Source organism: Melozone crissalis, unplaced genomic scaffold (assembly GCF_028551555.1).
Source record: "Melozone crissalis strain CALT ecotype California unplaced genomic scaffold, PUWL_Pcris_2 ptg000042l_1, whole genome shotgun sequence".
Taxonomy (NCBI): domain Eukaryota; kingdom Metazoa; phylum Chordata; class Aves; order Passeriformes; family Passerellidae; genus Melozone; species Melozone crissalis.
In genome coordinates this window covers 35499099-35520957 of record NW_026535820.1, presented here as the reverse complement: position 1 = coordinate 35520957, position 21859 = coordinate 35499099, and the positions used below count along the sequence as shown (strand labels likewise).

At 39.0% G+C, this 21859-nt stretch overlaps 1 protein-coding gene across 12 annotated transcripts in view; it reads left to right on the top strand.

Moving 5' to 3' along the window:
* LOC128942722 (poly(rC)-binding protein 3-like) overlaps nucleotides 1–21859 on the top strand; it is a 495488-nt gene that overhangs the window by 88937 nt on the left and 384692 nt on the right. For all 12 annotated transcript variants that reach the window (XM_054285365.1, XM_054285364.1, XM_054285361.1 and 9 more), the window contains one exon: nucleotides 15252–15389. The gene's annotated coding sequence lies outside the window, so the exon portion shown is untranslated. The remainder of the gene's footprint in view (nucleotides 1–15251; nucleotides 15390–21859) is intronic.

Below are 21859 nucleotides of genomic sequence, written 5' to 3'. Positions count from 1 at the left end.
TAGTTTTAGCATGTCTTTTTGATTCCCTGTATTCTTTTGATACTCAAAAAATATAAATCAGTGTGTTTCACAGGTCAGTTATGTTTTGTGGGTAAAAGTACTTTGGTGTCTTTCAAGCCTTCCCTTTGAAAATTTCATTTTATATCCCCTCCTTCCTGTACTGTGAAAAAGGCTGAGTTTCTGTTCCCTACTTATCTTCTCTGGGTCTTTCATGATCCTGTAAACCTCAGTCTCTCCTCTTTCTGTCTTCTGTCTTTTCATTGTTAAAAAGTGCTGGTTTGCTTCTTCTTGCCGGCTGTGGAAGCTGCTTCAGAAATTTCATTGTGCCTGCTGCCCTCCCATCTAGCAGCAGGGAAAATTCTAGATTGGAAGGAGCCTCTGGAGGTCATCTAAGCCCACCTATAGCTGACAGCAGGGGTTTGGATGAAGTTATCCATTGGTCCAACAAGACAAGTCTTGATTTGCTTCCACTAAGGGAGATTCCACAACTTCTCTAGACAACCTGTTCCAATGTATGGTTGTTCTCACAGCAAAGAACTTTTTCCTGTAGTCTGATGAAATTGCCTTTGGAAGCAAGTGATGCTCATTGCTTCTTTTCGTCTTGCTGTGTCCTTGTGAAAAGAGTATCTCTGTTTTCTCCATAGATACCTCCCTCTCTAAATATTATAATCACATATTGAAAGTATGTGATTAGACTCTCCCCTCCCTTCCAGTTGATTAAACTGAATTCCATTTACCTTTCAACGGGCATCAGCTTAGGGGCCCTTCACTGAACCATCTCCAGTTCTTCAATGTCTCTTTTGAGGTGGGAGTCCAGAACTGGACACAATATTCCAAGTATGACCTAACAAATACCAAACAAAGCAGTGACAAACTTCCATCTGCTGGATTTACTTTGGCTGCTGCAGTCAAGGCCCCAGGTTGGTTTCATTGCTGCAAGGATGCACAGCTCAGTCTTTGGACTGCTACTCAGGATTATTCCATCAGAGATGCAGGATCCAATAAACATCTTTGTTAAATATGATCCAATTCCTGTTGGTCCAGTCTTACAACTTGTTGAGATCCCTGTTTGCTGTAGTGTATAATATATACCTTGTTGTGTCTTACTCTGTTTTATCTCACAGAATGTAGAGCAGAACTCTGAATCAGTGGAGGCATAGAGCCATCCTATTTGCTTACATTAGCATAGTAACAATAACAAATAATAAGAACAATATTATTAATATCAATATGAATAATATTACAAAAATATTTTGATATAATTTTATATTATCCTTATTATTAATATTATTCTTAGTTTATTGTTTCTTTATTATTAGTTGATAAAATCTGTTTTCTGTTTTGTTTTCTGTTCATTTGCAGGTTATCAATACTGATCTATTTGCTTTTTTGATCAACACTGAAACCAACTAGATGCTTTCACTAAAATGTCCATGCTGATTTTGAGATCTGTTTCATCAACAGTGATAGCTAGTTCAAACCTAGCAGAGTATTTGTAGAGTAAAAAGGGCATTTTCTTCTCTGTACATATTAATTTGAATTTATTGACACTGCATTTCACCTATTATTTCCTAGTTTTTCACCTACCTTCAAAAAAAGAAAACTGAAATATGATTTGATTGAATATGAAATGGTACTGGTAAAGAAAACCAATTATTCCATGTTTTTGATAACACAAGAAACAGAAGTCATCAAAAGAAGCTGCAAAATTTTTAGAACATACAGAAATACTCTAATTTCCACACTATTTTAGCAGCTGTTTCAATGCTTACTTTAAAAATATTTTTTAAGGTGATGTATCAAAACTGAATAAGGATAAAACAGTCGAGGCTCAGAAAGTCCCAAACTCAGTGGTTAGAAAATTTCTTTATTTGACTGTTTCTTAATTGTTTTATCACCACAAATATCTGTTGTTACCTATTATCAAAGACAGAGTACTCAGCTATACATTGTGACCAAGTACAGCCATTTCACATTATACTTCTGAGGAAAACCTTCATCCACTGCTCAGTCCGTCTTAGACTGAAGTTTCCTGAATAAATCTTTTCTGTATACCACCTTCTGTTTCTAAAGGTGGCCAGAGGAAAAAGCAGTTAAGAAAAACTGTAGAACATGGCCCTAGAACCCTGATGAATACAATATAATCTGGTTTAGAGTAATTCATAGTGAGGAAGGTCATTGCAAGTAGTCAAAGGAATGTGCAAAGAAATGCATTGGAAAGATTCATAAACAGCTGCTCGTGTAAAAGTGCTTGTGAGTGTAGCTGTGATCAGGCTGTGTATAAGGAGCAAGCTTTTCCAAACTCACTGAAGTTTGAGATGAATACTAGGTATTGACATAATTTTGAAGATAAACCCTTGGTAGAGTACACAGACTGTATTTCTGAGAAGTATATGGTAAAATAACTTGTAATGACTAGTAATGACATGACTTTATGTTTCATTTTTGGGATGTTACACCTAGGAGATTTGCACCTTGTATCTCCATTTTTTGTTTCTGCCCAGCACAACTCCATTTTTTATAATTCCTTTGTCTTCTCACAGACACAGTTCTCCTAATTTGCCAGATATTTGTTACTTATCCTTTGGCATGCTTTCCTCTAAGAAGGGCTTCAATTCTAAAATGTTTGTTGCTGTAATTTCTGACAAGGTGTCATATTTTCTTCTTTCACTAGCAAATAATTGGAAGTACACTCTTGGTTGGTTGGGGCAAATATTTCTGGAATGTGGAATGAAGAGTTCCTCTAGTTTTGGGTTTGCTTGTTTTTCTGCTTCTAAGGGAGAGGGTGGATGTGAGATCAAGAACTTTAAACCTCTACTGCCACTGAAGGATGAGATCCTGCCCTCCTTCCACCCAACAGCTTTATATCTTAGCCTGTATTTTCTCTGGTGTTACCACAAGTGTTTCTGGAAAGAGCCAGCCTGGGTTACACCCACAAAGGCAGCAATGTTAGCTGAGAGATCCAGGACTACATTTGGTAGCAGCATCTGTTCATGCCAGCTTAAAGTGTTGACACTTTAGCTTAAACAGGCTTTATTTGCTAATATTTGCAACATCGATGAACAGCTTTTACACTTCCAAATGGCTGTATAAATGGGTAATCACACATATCTACATCACAGCTAATCCCTTGAAGGGACTGACTACAAAAGTTAATTTTTTTTTAAATTTTGCCTTTGATAGAGAAATTTTAAAAATAAAGTAATTTTAACAGTAGACCCTGTAAGACCCAAAAAAGTAGCATGTAATAGGTTAATTTATTATTTTTGCCCATTAAATTGCTTGAATGTTCCTCATTGAGCTACTTGGTAGTGTAGAACTCAACTTCTCACTAAATGAAATGGTGTCAGTAATCCTTGTTAACTGAAGAGATGGCCTGTAACTGCACATTTTAGTTAATTTTAGCAACTATTCAGACAAATTCTCACCTCCTCCCCTTCACAGATATGTTCTAATTCCCTAAGAAGAAGGCATAAAAAAGCCTGAAAATGATGTTTCCAATTAGTGTGGCTTTCTCATATTTAAATTCTGTGTGGCTCTGCCAGATAATTGAATAAAATGTGATACATTCTTTTGATCTTTGTTGAGATGATGTAGCCTGTTAAATATTGTTTCCTTGTACCGTTCGTGTTGACACAGATTGCATTGTGCCACTTATAGCTGCTTTGGCACAGCTCTGGAATCAAGTGTTCAGCAATGATAAATGACCAAGCATACACAGACCTACTGTTGAGTCTAAGAGCTCTCTAATCTCTGCTCCTGTTCCTTCCCTCAATTCCAGCATTAGCTAATGTGGCTTCTGTGAGCACAGCAGTTCTGGTGTCTCATCATACAGCTTGTACTGCCAGCAGTTAGCATAGCATAGAGCTAATGATCATTAAATTCTCAGTTTTCTTAATTCTTGCTTATTATTGGATCTTTGGTTCCCTTTTTCACAGTTGCAATTTTTTATTTAGTGTTTAATAGAGAAAAGGCTTTTAAACCTATGCTAGACCCTTTTTTTTAGTCCTTGCACACTGTAGAATCATTTAATATCCTTTGATATGTTATGCCAATTAAGTGATATATGTGTTAACATAAATATTTAATTGTTAAAAGAGAGATCACTTTGGCCTAAAGCTTTAATTGAATTAGATGCTTTTCAGATGATTGTCAAGATTAAACAGTCCATTATGAACATTTGCCACTGCAGGAGATTTCTGCTTATTGAAAGACAAAAGGGTAATTTCATCTAGCATTGCTGTAAACTGTACGGGTCCTTCATACTGATAAGGGAATTCTCCCTCTTTTAACCTTGATATGTACTGTAGTAATGAATTTATGAATCTTTAAATTCAGGCACATCATTAAAGTGGGGATATGATATTAGCACTGCCAAGTAAATTAAAAGGATGAAAATTTATCTACATAACAGCTAAAGAGATCAGAGTCAATACCAATTTGTCAATAATTACCATTGCTTTAAAAAGCAAAACTAACACAATAAAAGGAGGCAGCTATGGATCTTTATTGCATACTAACTGGAGTTTGATTAATTCCAATGACAGACTTCACATGGCAAACTGGAGTTTTAGGGAAGCTAATTTTCCTTGACACTGGGCTGCTGAGGCACCTAAACTATCACTCCCACAAAATATGCTTGTGTTAGTATGGAATCCAACTGTTTCATTATCAACCCAAAATATTTCTGGTTTGGGGCAAAATGTTCCTGTACTGCAGTTTTGCCTAATTATGTGAATGTTTTCCACAGATCAGAATTCTGTTTTCTTGATATGCTGTGGACTGTAGTCATGCATATATCTCACACTGAAAACACGTCACAGCAGTTTCCTTCAAAATATAGTACAGCTATGCATAATGCATGATAAGACTAGAGAGATGTGCAATGTGAATCAAAGTTTTAATGTCCTAGTTTTCCAGATATTATTATCTATTCACTGTGTTTTTAAAGGAGCTCTGATTAAGAATCATCTCAGCTGTGACAAGCCATAAAGCCAAGCACGACATTCAGTGAGAACCTGAAAAAAAACCTCTCTCTGAACAAGTTTTTATATTAAACTCATCATTGGGGAACTTTGTTCTTATTTTGCCAGTTGCTGGCAACATTTTTTCACCAAAGGTCATAGAGCAAAGACATTCAAAGCACAATACCTTTCCTCTTTGAGTCTGACACACCTGTCCTTACTCAAATGGTTGGTCTGTATTTGCTCCTTTGTATTTGTTGACCAGGTCTTCAAAAGAGCAGATGCAAAATTTCAACCATCCTTTCTGTCTTGGGACATGCTGTAAAGTAACTGAGTGCCTGGCTTGACTTGAATTCATATCTGACCCCTTGGTCTGCAAAGCATCCAAATGTCAAAAAAGCTGTTTGAATGTAAAATGTACAGCTCCGCTTCACATCTGAGTGCAATCCTGTTGTGGGACTGCACATTCTCAGGTCAGCTGTTTTTTCACTTACACAATATGAGACTACTGGAGTCTATCTGAAATTTTATGCCAAATGCAGTTCTTGCATAGACTTCGGGCTTATGGGCAGTCCAGCCACACCCTGAGATTCTTATTGTCTGGGGTGAACAGCATGAAATAGTCAACAGTGTGACTGATGCTAAGGTTGTGTCTGTACAAGTGAAGGAAGTAATATCTAGAGTAAAATGGAGTGAAAATCAAATATCTTGCTACTTCTGCAGGACTGCTGGGAAGCATTCCTTCATTAATGTGAGAAGCTCTTCTCATTTTGCTGTAGGGCAAGTGCTTGCTTAAGCAGGCAGGAGGGTTTTCTCTTGTTCCTTGTTAAGTGTCCAAGATAACGAAGGAGGGGCTTTTAGGGTCCCAGTCATGTAACAGGTCTAAAATGAATTATTTCAAGTACTTGGATAATTCTACTGTCATTATGTTTTCTTTAATAAAAACTATGTACCGAGAAGTGTATTATTGTGTGTATTTACTGAGTCATAAGCAAAATTAATTTGATAATTTCTGTGTATTTATGGTTGATGGTAGCTGGGAAAAAAAAAAGTAGCATAAAACTGCTTTCTATACTTGGAATGATTGAGAACTGATTCTGCTTTATTTAAGAATTTTAAGCATCATTAAAGCAGTAGGCTAGAGAGGGTGCTGTTTGCCTGAGTGCTTTACTAGCCACTGGCAGGGAGGTGATAAATTTGTATTGAAATATCATTTGAAAACCTAATACATAGAATGAGTTCTTACTGGGTTATGGATGTTCATTGATCTCTTTTCTAGCTTTATTTCTTTACTCTACTGGAGACAGTAAAAAGAGAAAAGGACTGGTGGGAGGGTAGGAATATGAGGGTCACTATGAGGAGCAGTATGAGGTTGAGAAAGTGGGAAGAAATCAGACCAGTGAGGGGAAATGCAAATATTTACTCACACATATGTTGGTACAGATAGGAGAGCAAGTGCTGGAGGACGCTGCAGTAAGACGTGCCTACAAAATTGTCTTGGTTTGAAAAGACAAGTCTGCTAAGGAAAGGAGGAGCCTCTCCTGAACTGGAAACTGTAAATGCCCTCCCTCTGAATTGTTATAAATTTGAAATTAAGGGGGGCTCTCAGGCAAAGATATGGGAGCAGGAATAACAGTACTTTATTAGGGAAGAAAATAAAAAAAATAAAATAAACAATGCAGTAATACAAAACAACACTGACAGAGTCAGAACATAACCTGTCACCCTGTTGGTCAGGGTGTTGGTAGCAGTTCAATTGGATGGTGGCTGCAGTCCTCCTGCAGTGTCAGGTGTGGTTCTGTTGGAGCAGGGATCCTGTAGAAAGGTGTCTCCCTCTGAAGATCCAGTAGAGAAGGCAGCTGTTCCTCTAGGAATCCAGTGGAAAGGCTGTTCTGGTGTCCCAAAATCTCAGATTATATCCAGTTAGGAATGCTTGGCTCCTCCCTCTGGGCAGAGCATCTCACAATGGCATGCTGTAATTTTTATCAGTCATGCAGTGACATTTAATAGCCCATTAACAGCAGATGTCTCCCTGGGGGGAGGATTGGTTTGTGGAAGAGATAAAGAAAATCTGCCCAATTAACAGAAGATAACTGCCACACCTCTAACAGATGGCAAAGAGAATACACATGGCCTTCTAGGACAAAAATAAAGGAGCAGACTCACCCAGTGAGAAGGCATTAAGAAAATCAGGCAATTCTTTATTCCTTGTTTCTCATTGGTAAAGATGGGCTTTGCAGCCATGTCTCTGTCCTTGCTGAGTGGTGTGACTGGACCTGAGGCAGAATTGACAAGAGCAAGAGGGCCAAGGAAAACCCTTCCAGCTTCCCTTCCTCCTGCTGCCCTTGTCCATGCCTGCCCTTGCCAATGGGAGTAAAGCTGAAAGGCAAGTCATGTCCATTTGCTGGAGGAGGTGAACCTTACATAGCAGCAGCAGCATTGTAAGGCTGGTTTAGTCAGAGAAATTGCACAGTGGGAACTGAGCTGGATAAGACCAGCCCACAGCAGTCATTGAATCTAACTTCAGACAAGACCACATGTGACAGCCTGTGGAGAAGATTCCCCCAGGCCACTAAAAATGCCATTAACTTGGACATCTCCTTTACAGATGACCTCAGCTGTTAGAGGCAATACTAATCTTCAAAAACCATGCCTGCCCATAATATGTGAAAGGCTGCATGGACCTGCAGTAGGATTGCTTTTGATGCCTTCTGCCAATGAAGGGGGAGGCACAGTGCACAGTCTGAGTGTGCCGCTTTTGCTTTCCCTCTGCACTCCTCTCCAGGATGCTGACACTCAGCAAAGCACCATGAGAGTTAGAGGTGCAGATTCAGTGAGCTGTCATTACTGGCTCCAAACTGAGTGTAAATGCACCTACCCAGGGAATACTCTGCACAGGAATGGCTCATGGCCTTCTTTCTTACATCATATTGTCCTGGGGCTGTACACAACATCACGAGCACACATACACTGCTTTTAGCTCAATGCAGAATCTAATGCTAACTGTCCTGCACTATGTAATCGTGAAATGTGGGGAAAATAAAGTGCTTTTTGTGTTCAAAATTCAAGTTAGAACTTCAGCCAGCTGAAACAAGTGACTTCTTTGAGAATGAGCTTGTGATCCTAAAGTGGTCTTACATAACCACATAGAGAATTGGAGTAACCTAACTAGAGCAAAAAACACAACTCTGAAGAGAGATGATATTTGGTATTTACAACCATTATTCCTGCAATGTAGTTTGGATCCACAAAGAAGAGGCTTTTTGAATACAGTTTTTGCAAATAACTTTAAAATTCTTCTTTGTTTGCAAATTTGGAAGTCAGATTTAAGCAAAATTCAGCCTTAAGCAAATTTCTTCTTGGCTGTGTAGTAAAAACTGTCTGGTAGCCTATAGATGTGCAATAAAGAAGCTCAGGCAGAACACTGACCTGCACTGACAGCATTCGTGTTTTTTCTAGTTACCTCTCTGCTTGCCCTGTGATTTAGTGTTATGTGGGTGAGATATTTGTACTAATATACAGGAAACCCTTGAACATGGAAAATTGTACTTCCTAAAATAGATAGCATTCTCAAGGGGGAAACAGCAAAATTACATGAGATTCATGGAATAAGGAATAACTAAAATTGCCCAATTATTTAAACTGAGGTATTTTTCTATCAATAGAATATCTTGCTGAGCTTGTGGAACATAATTTAGAGTAGGCATTTTGCCTGCAGATCACAATATAAATATTTTATATGATCTACCAGACTATTAGAATAATAGAGGTAGTGTTATTTAATCCACTCCTGGCAAAGCAGATGCTTGCCAGAATGCATAAAGCACTCAAGGACCTGGTTTTGTTATCATGGAAACTGATTGGTAGAATGATTTATCTAAAGTTTGATTCCTCATTGTGGAAGTGGATTTGATTGTGCTTGTGAGACACAATTTAAGGTTGTGTTGAAGCCTCATAGAAAAAAAAGTGTTTGTGATGGAAATATTTACAATATGAGGATGAAAAAACTCCTTAAATGTAAGCAGATAAAGCAAGAGCCATGTCTGGGTTGGGAGGAGGGCTGGGAGAGACTGCATTTCTGCAAATTATTTGATTTAGACTTAATAGAAATTGTGACCACAAAAAGTGAATTTGAATACACCTCTTAAAACAGCTGCTAGCAAAGAAACTACAAGCCACAGCAGAGAGCATGCAAGTGCTGCTATATCTTCATAGTGGTCTCATAAAGTGGGTTGCAAGGCAGCAGGAGTGGAGAAGTTCAAAGTTTAATAAAACTTTTCCTAAAAACACAACCTCTGGAGTGTAATTTAATGCCTCTCTTGACAGTCATTGTTTCTCTTACTTTTTATCACAAGACATGTTTCAGTTTTGATATCTGATATGCTTTGACTACAGTCTTTGGGCCTGAGGTGGGTATTTGGGTGTTGCAGGATTTAGGGTAGGTGGTCCAAATACTTCTCATCCTTTTCTACAAAGTGGATGGGAGATGAGTATTGATTTCTAATCACAATAATTTTGCACATTTGAGCAGGCTTTAGTAATCAGAATGCTAAAGTCCTATGGAAAACATTTAAATCTATGTCCTTTTCCCGAGGTGATTGTGCCTAAAGATGATATGCATAAGGAATGATGAAAAGATGACCAATGTTTTGTACATTTGTATGAGATATACTATGTTATTGAGCACTTCCTCCGTTTATGCTTTGTTTTTTATGCTTACTGTAGCTTTTATTGATGTGTTTGATAACATGGCATCAGCTGCAAGGCAGAAATGTTTACTCTGTCGGGGTTTTTTTTTTTTAAACTTTTCAATGTAGATTAAAAAACTTCAGCAGCCCCTGGATGGATAGGCTTAAGCTGAAAATTTACATGTGAGTAACAAATATTATAGTGCAGATGAGCCAGACACAGAAAAGGAAATTCATAATAAGGGACTGCTCTGGCAATATTAATCTGCCTCATGTAGATTGTGTGGTGAATCATCCCATGTTGCCACAAGGACTGCTGCTGCTGCTGAGCTCTGCCAGCAAGTGGGACAGTAAAAAGTGTGCATGGAAGAGTGGAGGGCAGGGCACACACAAGGGAAGAGGAAAGGGACAAAAAAAGAACAGCTATTTAAAACTGGACATGTCAAGCCAGGCCAATAGCTCATGTTATATATAATTCAGCCAATTCATTGGGTAAATCATTTCATATGCTCCACGAAATGCAATTTGCTTCCATGGCCAAGCATGACAAAGCTTTCACAGAATTGCAGTTGGCAAAGAGCTCTTCTAGGATAGTTAATTCAGGGCCTGTGAGATTGCTGAGGCATCTTGTCAGAACATTAAATAATCACACAATGTCATGAGGGAATATCTAATTAAGGATCCAATTTCTCAAGGGTCTGAGTACCTGTTACAATGTGCCGAGAACCCTTAATTCCCACTGACAAGAGCAGCAGCTTAGGGTGTTCCCAGCAGGCATTTAATAGGATTGTGCCCTTACTTCATTTGGCTGGGATAAGTCCAGGCCAGTCAGGTGAAGCAACAGTAATGAAACAAGACAAGATAATGACACATAGGGTTACATTCCAGCAGGAATATTATTACTGGCAGATGATGAAACATACTCAGGTGTGAAGTCCCTGTGAAATACAGGAAAACATATAAGGATGCATTCTTAGGGTTAAATGTGTGCCTTTGAGAAAGATCTGTCTGTATTCATCCCATGCAAAAAGAGCTGTAAAAGGCAACACGAACCCTTTATCACCCCAGACCTCTATCCTGTACGAACACGTGACAGAATTCCCATCCATGGTTTGGCTACCAAGAACTTTAGTGATTTAAACAACCCCATGAGGGTTGTCTGCCTTACAAAGGCAAGCAGATTTTCATCCAGTGTTTGAGAAGCAGAAACCTTGGGTAGGGGAAATGTGGGTGCTGACTTTCCCTGAGCAGCATTCTTGGTGTGACCCAAGAGATAGAACAAAATTTGAGGTGGACAGATGAAGCCCTACCAGTAAGACTTTTCCCTGCTTCTTATATACCTGCAGTTACATAAAGGAGAAGAATGTTAGACGCAGCAGAAGAGAATAAGCATTGAATTTTGGCTGATTCTCAGAGATGAAAGTAGAAATAACATTCTTTTCTTTGTCCTGAAGAACTGTTACAAAAAGGACTAAATGAGTAGGGAGCATGGCATTATGTTAAGCACTTTTGGGAGAGTGAAAATTTAAAATTAACCTTTGTGTTGTCAGGCTCTTAAGTGAGGAATGATGCATTAGACAACCTGATTTTATTTGATTTGTTGGGAAACCAGAGCTGCAGTGTTGTTTCTTGAACAGAATTACAGGCTTCATTTAAAGAGAGAGGCAAAGCGCACATATCACTCTGGAATAGATCAGCATAAGCATTTTCTATATCATGAGTAATGTTTACTGGAAGAAATCAAATTACTGTTACACAGACCATCTGTTTTCTTTGCATGCAATCATGTAAGTGTTTTAGGACAAGCCATCCTTTTTAATCAGTTGTAAATCTCTTATGGCAAGGCACTGTTTTCTGTAATAAAATCTATTTTTATGATAAATGTAAGAGTTTTAAATACTGGTTTCTCCTGCATAAATATAGTGTACATATTGTTCATAACATAAAAAGTAGGGGTGTACAACATTAGTTATTATCTGTCAAGAACTTAATTTTAGGGATTTTTGCATAGCCATTTTTAGATTTTTGTTGGATCTGCAACTCCCTGGTGTTCAACTATTATAGCAAATAACATAATGAGTAATACTGTCCATTTATAGCCCAAGAAGTTGATTCCTATATAAATTTAGTAAATGGAGTATAATAGGGCGTCTATTTTGTAGCATAACTGCTATGATAAAAGTGATTACTGTGGAAGATTACTGTCTTTTGTCAAAATTCCTACCCTTGGAAATACTGAAGACAAAATGGCATGGCTTATTAAAAAATGAGCCTGTGGAATGACATAATGACATTGAGGAGACTTGAATTTATGGTCCAAGAAGGAGTCAACAATAGAGTGTGATGTTTACTTCGTGTTTAAGGACAGCTCATTCACAGATGTAACTATCCCATTCATTTTAGTGGGTGCTGAATTGAGCCTACTATTTTATTTTTTTATCACTGTCAGCTGTCAACTTCCCTGATTCATGTATTGTCTTTGGGTGCTCTTGAATTCAGAGGAAGCTGAAGGTCTGCCTGTTTAGCAAAGTTTCCTCTGATTTCAAAAGCAGCTGTGTGGTTGCTTTGCCAGAATTTGCTCTGTATTGCATAAAATGACCCTGAAATAAAAGAAAAAACAAGAACTGTAAGTAACACAATTGGAAATTCCCTCAGCAGGTTGGCTGTCCTTCTCAATGAGGTTGGCAAGCCTGAATTTCATTTGTTCAGACACTTTCAAATCAATGCTATTTTGTCTGAATAATTAAGCTGCTTACTCAGGCTTGAAAAGTGTATGGTGCTAAACTCTTGCGCTTTTTTGGGTAAACATGAAGAGGCAAAGAGGCAGAAAGAGATGGACCATGCACCTGGAAAAATTATAGTGCCTACAGTCTGGTGCCACCCCATGGTACAGTGGAAGTTTTCTGCTCAGGGAAATATCAGATGAAATGAAGGACCCCTACAAGTCCTGTTGTGAAGGCTGGGCTCAAAATCTCCATGTCCTGTGTATTGCCACTTAGTTTCAGTGAAAGGGAAAAAGCAGAACAGGGTGAAGGGCTTACAGAATCATACAGGTGATAGAGAGTGAAAGAGAAAATAAATCTGTATTTGTAGCGGTTTAATAATTTGTTTGCATTTTTTTGTTGTTCAAATTCAGTATTCTTTCTTTGAGATAATTATTAAAGATGAGATAAATTTTTACTTTTTATTCCCTCTGGCTTTTCTTCTTATGTTCACCCTTCTTTTATTCACAGGGAAGAAAACTGCAGGCAAATTAAATAATGTCATTGAATCGCAGCAATTTGTTTGTTAGAATAGACTTCTGGAGGGTGCTGGAGGGTATCATCAATGTCCTAGTCTAAGCAAGAAAAAATTAGATAACATCACTCACAGCCTTGTTCTGTTGAATTTGGAGTATCTACAAGGATGGAGATTTGCCAGCCTCTCCCAACAACCTATTTCTCAGACTTGCTTTTGTTCCCCTACAAGCTCATCTGGTTGTTTCTCATGTTCCTCACCAGTTTCAAATCCAGCTGAGGTCTGGCTTGCCCAGTTTCATCCAAGCAGTCCAGAACAAGGAAGTTCTGCATTCCTCCCAGGTAGCCCTCCCAACCTCTCCATCCTGTGCTGTCCATTTGCTGTGCCTGCATGACATCCCAAATGGCAACCTGGGAAGGCCCAGTGCACTGGGGGAGCTGTTTTCAGCAAGCAGCTTTCTCTTCTGGGCCCCTCTTGCTGTCTTGGGTTTCAGGAGACACATTTCAGTTGGAGCTGTCAAAAAAGTTGATGCAAATATTTGTTTTATATTTTTCATTCATTCTTCCTACTCCCATCTTCATATTCCCAAATCTTTTTCAGCAAGATAGATAAGATAAGGTGAAAGATATCAAACCAACCTATTTCCACAAGGGTTTTTTAAGCATGATTTTTCATTTGATGTAAGTAAAATTACTACAGTATTTTGATTTTTTTAATCTTATTTTTGTTGGGGTATTTTGCCCAGAACTTTGGAACAGTTACCACATGAGTTCTTCAGTAGTTTCAGTAGAATGGACACTATATTCCCAGCTGTATGGTCTGTTTTTTATCCAAGAAAGATATTTTGATGTATTTACAATTGTCAAAGAAGACACTTACCTAGCTCTAAGAACAGTAAATGCAAAAACTACTGCTTGCAAATTATCACATTTTTTTCTATCAAGAAACAATTCAGCCAAATTACTTAATTTGCTTAGTGGTAAAGACTGTGGCAAAATATGAATTACTGTTGTCATAGCTACACTGTATTTTGATACAGTACATTTGTTCATTGAAATGATAATAAAATAATTTGCTGTTCAGCAAATATGATGCATATCTTAAATTACAATGAATTACTTATTGTAATGAATATCTTAAAATATAAATACAGAGCCTCTGACTCCGTATTTAAGTGCAGTAAGTAGAGAATACTGCTGTTTATTTTAGGAATTTCCTGTGTCTGCAGTGCTGATTACACTGAAGTGGGAATCAATGACAATGTGCCATATAGGAGACTTTATTTATAGTAGCTTTATAACTGATCTAAAGTGAGACAATAGATTTTGATACCCATGACCTTTAATAGAAAACTCTCTGAAGAGAAGTTTCCAATTTTACCTCCAAAGTAACCCCTAGTGAAAGTCCTTTGTATTTTAGACTTGGTGAGACAATTAAATAATGACCTATTCTTGGTTCCTTTCTCCCTCAGTTGCTTCTGTATCTTGGCTATTCAGTTGACAAAACAGAAAAATTATTCAGGGGAGCTCTAAAAAGCTAGACATTTCCCCATTTCTGCTTTTTAGAGTGTTCTTAAGTGCAGCATGTTTGGGTTTGCATGTTTGCTTTGCTCTCCTTGACCTATTGAGGTCCAGTGGCTGTAGAGGATATGATCTGTTCATGCGTTCCAAAGTCTCCTCTTCCACCTCTTTACCAGATGTATTTTTGAAGGAAATGGAGCAGGAAAGTGACATAGATGATGATCATGTTTGGCTTTGAACTGATGTCCCTCAGCTCACTTGGTGATACAGGGAGGAAAAGAGGGGAACAGAAATGCTTGGTCACAGTTTTGAAATATATTTAGGTCTGAGCAGTTCATCCTTGAAGAGGAAAAGTCTATAGGTATTAAAAATAAAAAGCCATAATACCAGTGAATAATATTAATTCTGGACATTCTAGAGTGAAAAGCAGTAGAAAAAATAGCTTAGAGAAGCTACAGGGAGGAGAATATTTGTCGAATGGTGAGACTGAATATTTCAGAACAAATCATTGTAGTATCTGAACAGTGAGATAGAAACTAAAAGTAAATGCATCTAACTAAATGTATCTATTTGAAATTTGATCTGTTAACCAGTAGAATTAACTGAAAACTCTCCTCACACATATCATTTCTTTACAACTAAAAAAGGCAGCATAAAATATTTGGGCTCTTACTAAACAGTAATTCTTCCAGGCTGCTTATTTTTACATCAGCTCTTGGGGTTTTTATTCCTCAATATTGGCTACTATTGAAGGCAGGGGGTAAGAATTACCTGAATTACAGAAATTATTGTTCCAGTGCCTTCATACTCCACATTTGGTGTCTTTATCCTCTCTGTCACAGGTAACTATCTTACACCCGGAGCAAGAAAAGTAAATTCCCTTGGCTGTCCCATATCTCTAAGGAACCTGATGCATGAGTGGACTAGAGAAGAGACAGAGAGAAAAACTCCCAAGACCTACAGATCATCTGGCTGGCAGGGTGAGTAAATGTCCTGTCATCTCAGTCAAATGTTGTCAGGTACACAAGGAGTGAGCCTGCTTTGAGCATTGCCTCAGGAATTATTTATTCAGTAATTGTTGGGAAAAAGAGGATCAAAATGTATCGTGTTTCCAGGACTCTGACATTGGTGCCTCACATGCATTCAGAAGTACTAAGCCAAACACCTCCTATATTTTCAGTTTAAGCCCTCTATGTGGATTTTATAGGTAGGCAGTTCTATATAGGGAGGAGGGGGTTAATGTGTGCTGTGCTGTCAAGGCTATTTTCAAATGTGGTAGGTGAAACAGGAATATCTATTACTGAATCAGTCCAAACTCCTCATGATTCATAAATAGATCTAAAAAAGAAAAGAAAGGAAGAAAACTCATTTTCTCAGTGCCAACTGTACTTAGATTGCTATGGATGTGGGCCTGTGCTCCCTGCTTCTCATAAGTAACTTCTTGTTTACAAAACACAATAAAAACAAACAAAAAATTACCTAGCGTAGAAGCAAACATGCAGTAGCCTTATGTAATAGTCAGAACCTGATTAAATTATGCCCTTCTGGCTTTGCCTGTTCCAAAAGGTGGTAGAAGCAGAGACTGTAGCAGGTTCTGGAGCATTTCCTCCAGTTCACAGCAGTGAGTCAGAGGTTCTGTCAAGTACCAGCAACCAATTAAAGGGAATCAAGATCCACATGTACAGAGGATGACTTATTTTTCAAAAGGATGATGCATATAGAAATAGACAAACATGGAAGAAAATATGACCCAAAGATTACCTCAGAGTTCTCTGTCTGGTGGTTTTTGTCTCCACAAAAGACATAATTAAAATGTTGCCCTCCTCCATTGGAGTAGCTGATGCTTCCCCTCTGTATTTGGTCCTGCACATATCTGCACCCAAAACACTGGCCAGGCCCCATGTGCTCTGGTCCCTTCTGCTGGGGTGAAAATCATGAGTACAGCAAACCCATCTTCCCTGCAACCCAGGCTCAGTTTGTTCTTAGAAAGGAAAAAAAAACAGTTGAATTACAGTTTTGTCTGTGTGAAGATCCACCCTGGCTAGGAACCATAACACAAAAATTTACCAATTTACCAAACCCTACAACATGACAAAACAAAATAAAAGGCACTCCAGGGTTTTTCCTTCAACTCCAATTGCTCTCTTCTAGGGGAAGCAAAACCTAGCAGCACAACAGTGCCTTTGCAATTCATATTAGGTGATGTCTTCAGTATATTGGGCTGTTTTTCTTAGCATATAAGCAATATTCTGACTTTGGTGAAAGTCTGCATTTTCTGACTCCACATTCTTTGAGGGCATCTGTCTAAATGCAAATGTTGTCTGGACTTTGCCTTATGTTCCAATTAGAAGAAGGAGACTTTTGCTATTTTTGCTATTTTTGTTGCGCTTTGGGTTACCTTGTTTTTAGTAAGTACTCTTCTGAGTGTGCTGGAAGATGACTTTGGTACACAGAATTTTTACAGAATTCAGGTAATTCCCTCAGCCATTCTGAACCCAACAGCAACAACTAGCTCTGCTCTCTGTTTCTGGGCTCTGAAATCCATAGGAAAAGGTGTTCAGATGCTGATGAGACACTTTTCTGCTCTAGCAGCTGCTTCCTGCCTCCTTGTGAAAAGGCAGTGGAGCAGATACAGCCTGGCGGCACAGGTTTGTCCATACTTCACAAATAACAGTGTCTTCTTCCACAATGGTATTACACTCTCTTGTTTTAATACAGTATTTTAGGTATGTATTTTAATACAGCTTTTTAAGTAACCACTTATTTGCCCCTTAATTTTCTACTTTATTTTATATCATATCTGTGCAATAGAGGTGGGTTTGATGTGTTTTGACACAGTGATGTGTCAAAATGACACAAATGAGGGCTAGTGTGACTGAGAGCAATAAAGGCATTCAGTAAGTTGTCAGCACAGCTGAAGATTAAAGTTAATACATTTTTTGAGTCTTTAAACCATTTCTATTTGCATTGCTTTTGCAGTTCACACATAAAATAAGTCTCAAATTCAAATCTTGTTGAAGCTTCATGAACATTGCTTCAAGAAAATAAGATGGCGAATGATTAAATGTGTAATTAGAGGTTTCACACTCAATCTTGTCACTGTAGTGATTTATGGTTTATTATTTTGTCTAAGTAATGCATTTCTTTTCTAGTGTTTTTTCTTCCCTTCATTGTTGTTGGTGTCTGTATTATTACAGTAAGGAAATTTGTCACAAGGACAGTACTTTTGTTCTCAGCTGCAAGATACAGAGGAGAGTTAAATCAAAGCACAGAAGATGCAATACACTTCACATTGCAGTTGGTGGGAGAAGTGTGACGTGTTTACATTGTTGGGCCAGCAATGCTTTAGTGGTGAGAACAAAGGGCAGGATGTGGCCTCTGTGCTTCTCTGCTGTCATATTTAGGGCTGAAACAGGTGTCTTCAGTAGCTAGTCCCAGGAAGGCTCAATAAAGTCATGGAGCTGGGACACACAATCTCCCTCTGTAGTGCATGCCAGAATTGGGTGGAAACCTGCAAACACAGCAGAAACAGCCTTGAAATAGCCCTTAGCAAAGGCTGACCAGAGTCCAGTGCCTACAGACTGTGGAGTGAGGGCCCTGCTCCAGAGGTAGGTCCCCATAGCAGGATTTTTTTAAAAGGACTCATCAGGATTTGTGCTCACCACAGCTGCCCAGCAGATATGTGGGACCTTGTTGCATCTGTGAAACTGATGGCTCTTCCTTCCCTTTCCAAGCTGCTCAGCCACTGGACTGTGCTACCCTCTCTCTCCTTTCTTCCAGCTGCATGAAATTTGCAACTTCACTCTGGCCAGGCTGTAGTATGTCTAGTAAAACAGTCCCAGATCCTGTTTTCCAAAACAGCTTGTAGTTCTGCTGGAAAGGCGGTATCCACACTGCCTGAAATGGGAAGAGCCTGGAAGTGGGATTCCTCACACTCAAGTGAGTGTTCCAAGTTATGCTTGTGTAGTACAGGATATTACTTCTTCCAGCTGCACCATAGAAAATAAGTCAGATCTGAGATTTTGGGACTTAGGTGCTGTTTCAGGCTCACAAGGGCCCTTGAACTGGGAACACCTTGTTGCTGAGGTGGAGTTGTTTGTGGGACTTCAAAGATAGAGTGAGAATTGAATTTTTTGGTGGCAGTTTTCATAGGTAGATGTGTGAATTTTTATGTGCTACTAACTTCCTCTTGATCAAGGACCTACTTAAAGAAATAAGATTTATTCTCTTACTGACTTATGGTACTAAGAGTTCTGTCTTACAGTAACTTCACACAAGTGTTGTTTCCTGAGTATTGCGCGATGAAATAGCTTAGATTTTAATTCTGGTTGGGAGTTGAGTTCCCATTCATGTTAACTTCACCTAGTACTTTTAACGTGAGCAGAAAAAAATATGTTGTCATCTTCACTGTTTTAACCTAACTATGACTTATAGATGTTCTTTACAGCAATGTTTAACACAGTTTAATTATGCTCTGTTGAAAGTATTGTATTTTACATTCTCTTCACCATTTTGTACTATTATTGTGTTTCTTCATATTCTTTGTCTCATTGAAAACACTGGGGCCATCTCTTTTAACACTCTGCAATGATTACAGTAGAAACTTCAAGAGATCTTTACAAAATTGTAGCTGAATAAAAAGTATAAAAATATTTTTTCTTAAGAAATGGTCATGTAAAAAAAGGACTTTAGTCTTGTCTTTTGTTTTTAGTATGTCTCTTTGTCTTTTAAGCACATTTTTCATTGCCGTAATATTTTTCAGCTCTTATTGCTTCTTTTTCATTGCTGTTTTTTGTTTGTTTTTGGTTTTTTGGGTTTTTTGGTTTTGGTTTGGTTTGGGGTTTGGGCCTTCTTTGTTTGGTTGGTTCGTTTTGTTTTTAAGGTTGGTAACCAGTGAGAAAATGCTGTTCCAGGAAATTATAAGAAGCCATAACTCCAGTACTACCTTTCCTAATAGTTTTTGAGGCTGATATTGATGTCTTTTGAGCCGATGTGCATTTGTTTTAGGAAAGGAGTTGTTCACATTAAATTTGGGATTTTTCCCTGAGTTATAATAGCTAGTTTAAGATCTGGCAATCCACATGAGAAGTTCTTGTTGCTCTACTCAATCACCAGACCTTTAATTGGCTGTCTGGCATTTTTCCCTGCTATTGCAGTCCCCATTGGAATCAGAGGCCACTCAAAATTTCAGAACAGCTTTCGTCATATCTGACTTAATTAGTGATTGGTTATTATCTCCTCTTCAGAATTATCACTAAATATGTGCAGTAAATCTAGGCCTACAGAAGTACTGTGTTGTACCATCTTATGCTCATGATACAGAACTGGGGGGAGTGGGAGATACACCTGAGGGCTGTGCTGCCATACAGCAGGACCTTCAAAGGCTGGAGAGTTGGGCAGAGACAAACCCAATGAGGTTCAGCAAGGGCCGGTGCAGGGTCCTGCACCTGGGGAGGAAAACCCCAAGTCCCAGCAGAGTCTGGGCTGTGACCCACTGGAGAGCAGCTCTGCAGAGAAGGACCTGGGGGCCTTGCTGGATGGCAAGCTGGCCATGAGCCAGCAGAGCCCTTGTGGCCAGGAGAGCCAGTGGGATCCTGGGGTGCTTTGGGAAGAGTGTGGCCAGCAGGTCAAGGGAGGTGATCCTGTCCCTCTGCTTGGCTCCAGTGAGGCACATCTGGAGAGCTGTGTCCAGTTCTGGGCCCCTCAGCACAAGTCAAGGAGGTAACGGAGAGGGTCCAGCAGAGGCCACAAAGATGATTTGGGGTTTGGAGCATGTCTCTCATGAGGAGAGACTGAGGGAGCTGGGGATGTTAAATTTTGAAAAGAAAGGACTGGGAGAGGATCTCATCAGTGTATATAAGTATCTCAAAAGTGGGTGTCAAGAGGATGATGCCAGCCTCTTTTCAGTGGTTCCCATTGACAGGACGAGGAGCAATGGCCATAAATAAAATCACAAGAAGAGCCACCTCAACATGAGGAGGAATTTCTTTACATTGGGGGTGTCAGAGCACCCTCTGCCCAGGGAACAGGCTTCACATGGAGGCTGTGAAGTTGCCCCATTTGGAGATGTTCCAAACCCACTGAATGCATTCCTGTGTAACCTGATTTAGGTGACCCTGCCTTGGCAGGGGGCTTGGACTGGATGGTCTCCAAAGGTCCCTTCCAACTTTAACAATTCTGTGATTCACATCTTGCTGTTATTTAAAGTCTCTTGCTGTAACTCATTTTATGGGTACAAAAAATGTGTGGTATCAGCTACCCCTTATGATGCTTGAGATTTCTAGTCTTGCACTGTGAAGCAGAGGTAGAGGTCCCCCCACAGCAAGGTGAATGGTCCTGGTGGCTTCTGTGGGTTTTTAGCTTTGCATGAGTCACTGTTTAAAGATTTCAGGACTTGCCTTCTTTGAGAAGCTTCTAGAGAAGTACTGCTATGGGCTGCCATCCATGATATTTAGCTCTGTGCTTAGAAGAGAACAATTTATATTTTGGAACCCTCATTTACTTGCATATTTTGACAAACAATTTGTTTGTTTTTTCCATATTTTAGACAAATTCCTGCTTTTCACAGTAGATTGAACAGCTTTTGCTTCTTCTGAGCCATAGAAATCTAGTGTGTAAATTCATTTGAGCTTGAGGATTGCTACCCTTTTAGTGTTTGTGATCAAAAGTGTTAGCAAGACCCTTGGGGCAAACTCCTTACTGGAATGAAATAGCATGGGCTATTTGAAGTCAACTGGTTGAGCCATCCCAATATACAGTAGAAAGGAAATTGGCCTCTGGTCCTTATGCCAGTGGAATGTACTGGAGTTTTTACATACAGTGCTAGCATATAGAAGAGTACAAAATTTGGAGGCAGAGTATATTTTCTGCTGTCTGCCTGACTCAGTATTAGAATCACAGAATCATTTATGTTGTAAAAGACATTTGAGGCCATTCAGTCCAACCATTAACCCAGCACTGCCAAGTCCACCACTAAACCATGTCCCTCAGAGCCACATCTACATGTCTTTTAAATACCTCCAGGGATGATGACTTCCCTGGGCAACTTACACCAGTGTTTTCAGTGAAAAAATGTTCCTAGTGTACAATGTAAACCACCCCTGCTATATTCTATAAGTTCTTGGATGGTCTATAACAGAATCCCACCAGGATATCTGCCCTGTTGGCCTTCCTTCTAAACACTCACAAACATTTAACCCATCATAAAGCTCTAGACAGTGAAAACACTTTCTATCATACAGGACTACCCCAACTACCTCTCCTTCCTTGCCTATCCCTTCTTAGGAGTTTATAGCCATATTGTTTGCACTCCCTAGGTGCTACAGTGTTACATATGCCATATTTGAACTTCAGAGCTAGAACAGATATTTTCATTGACTAGGAAATGCTGTGTGAAGTTTGAGGCCTGTAATGTAGATGCAAAAAATTACAGCTGAGATCCCTGAAAATG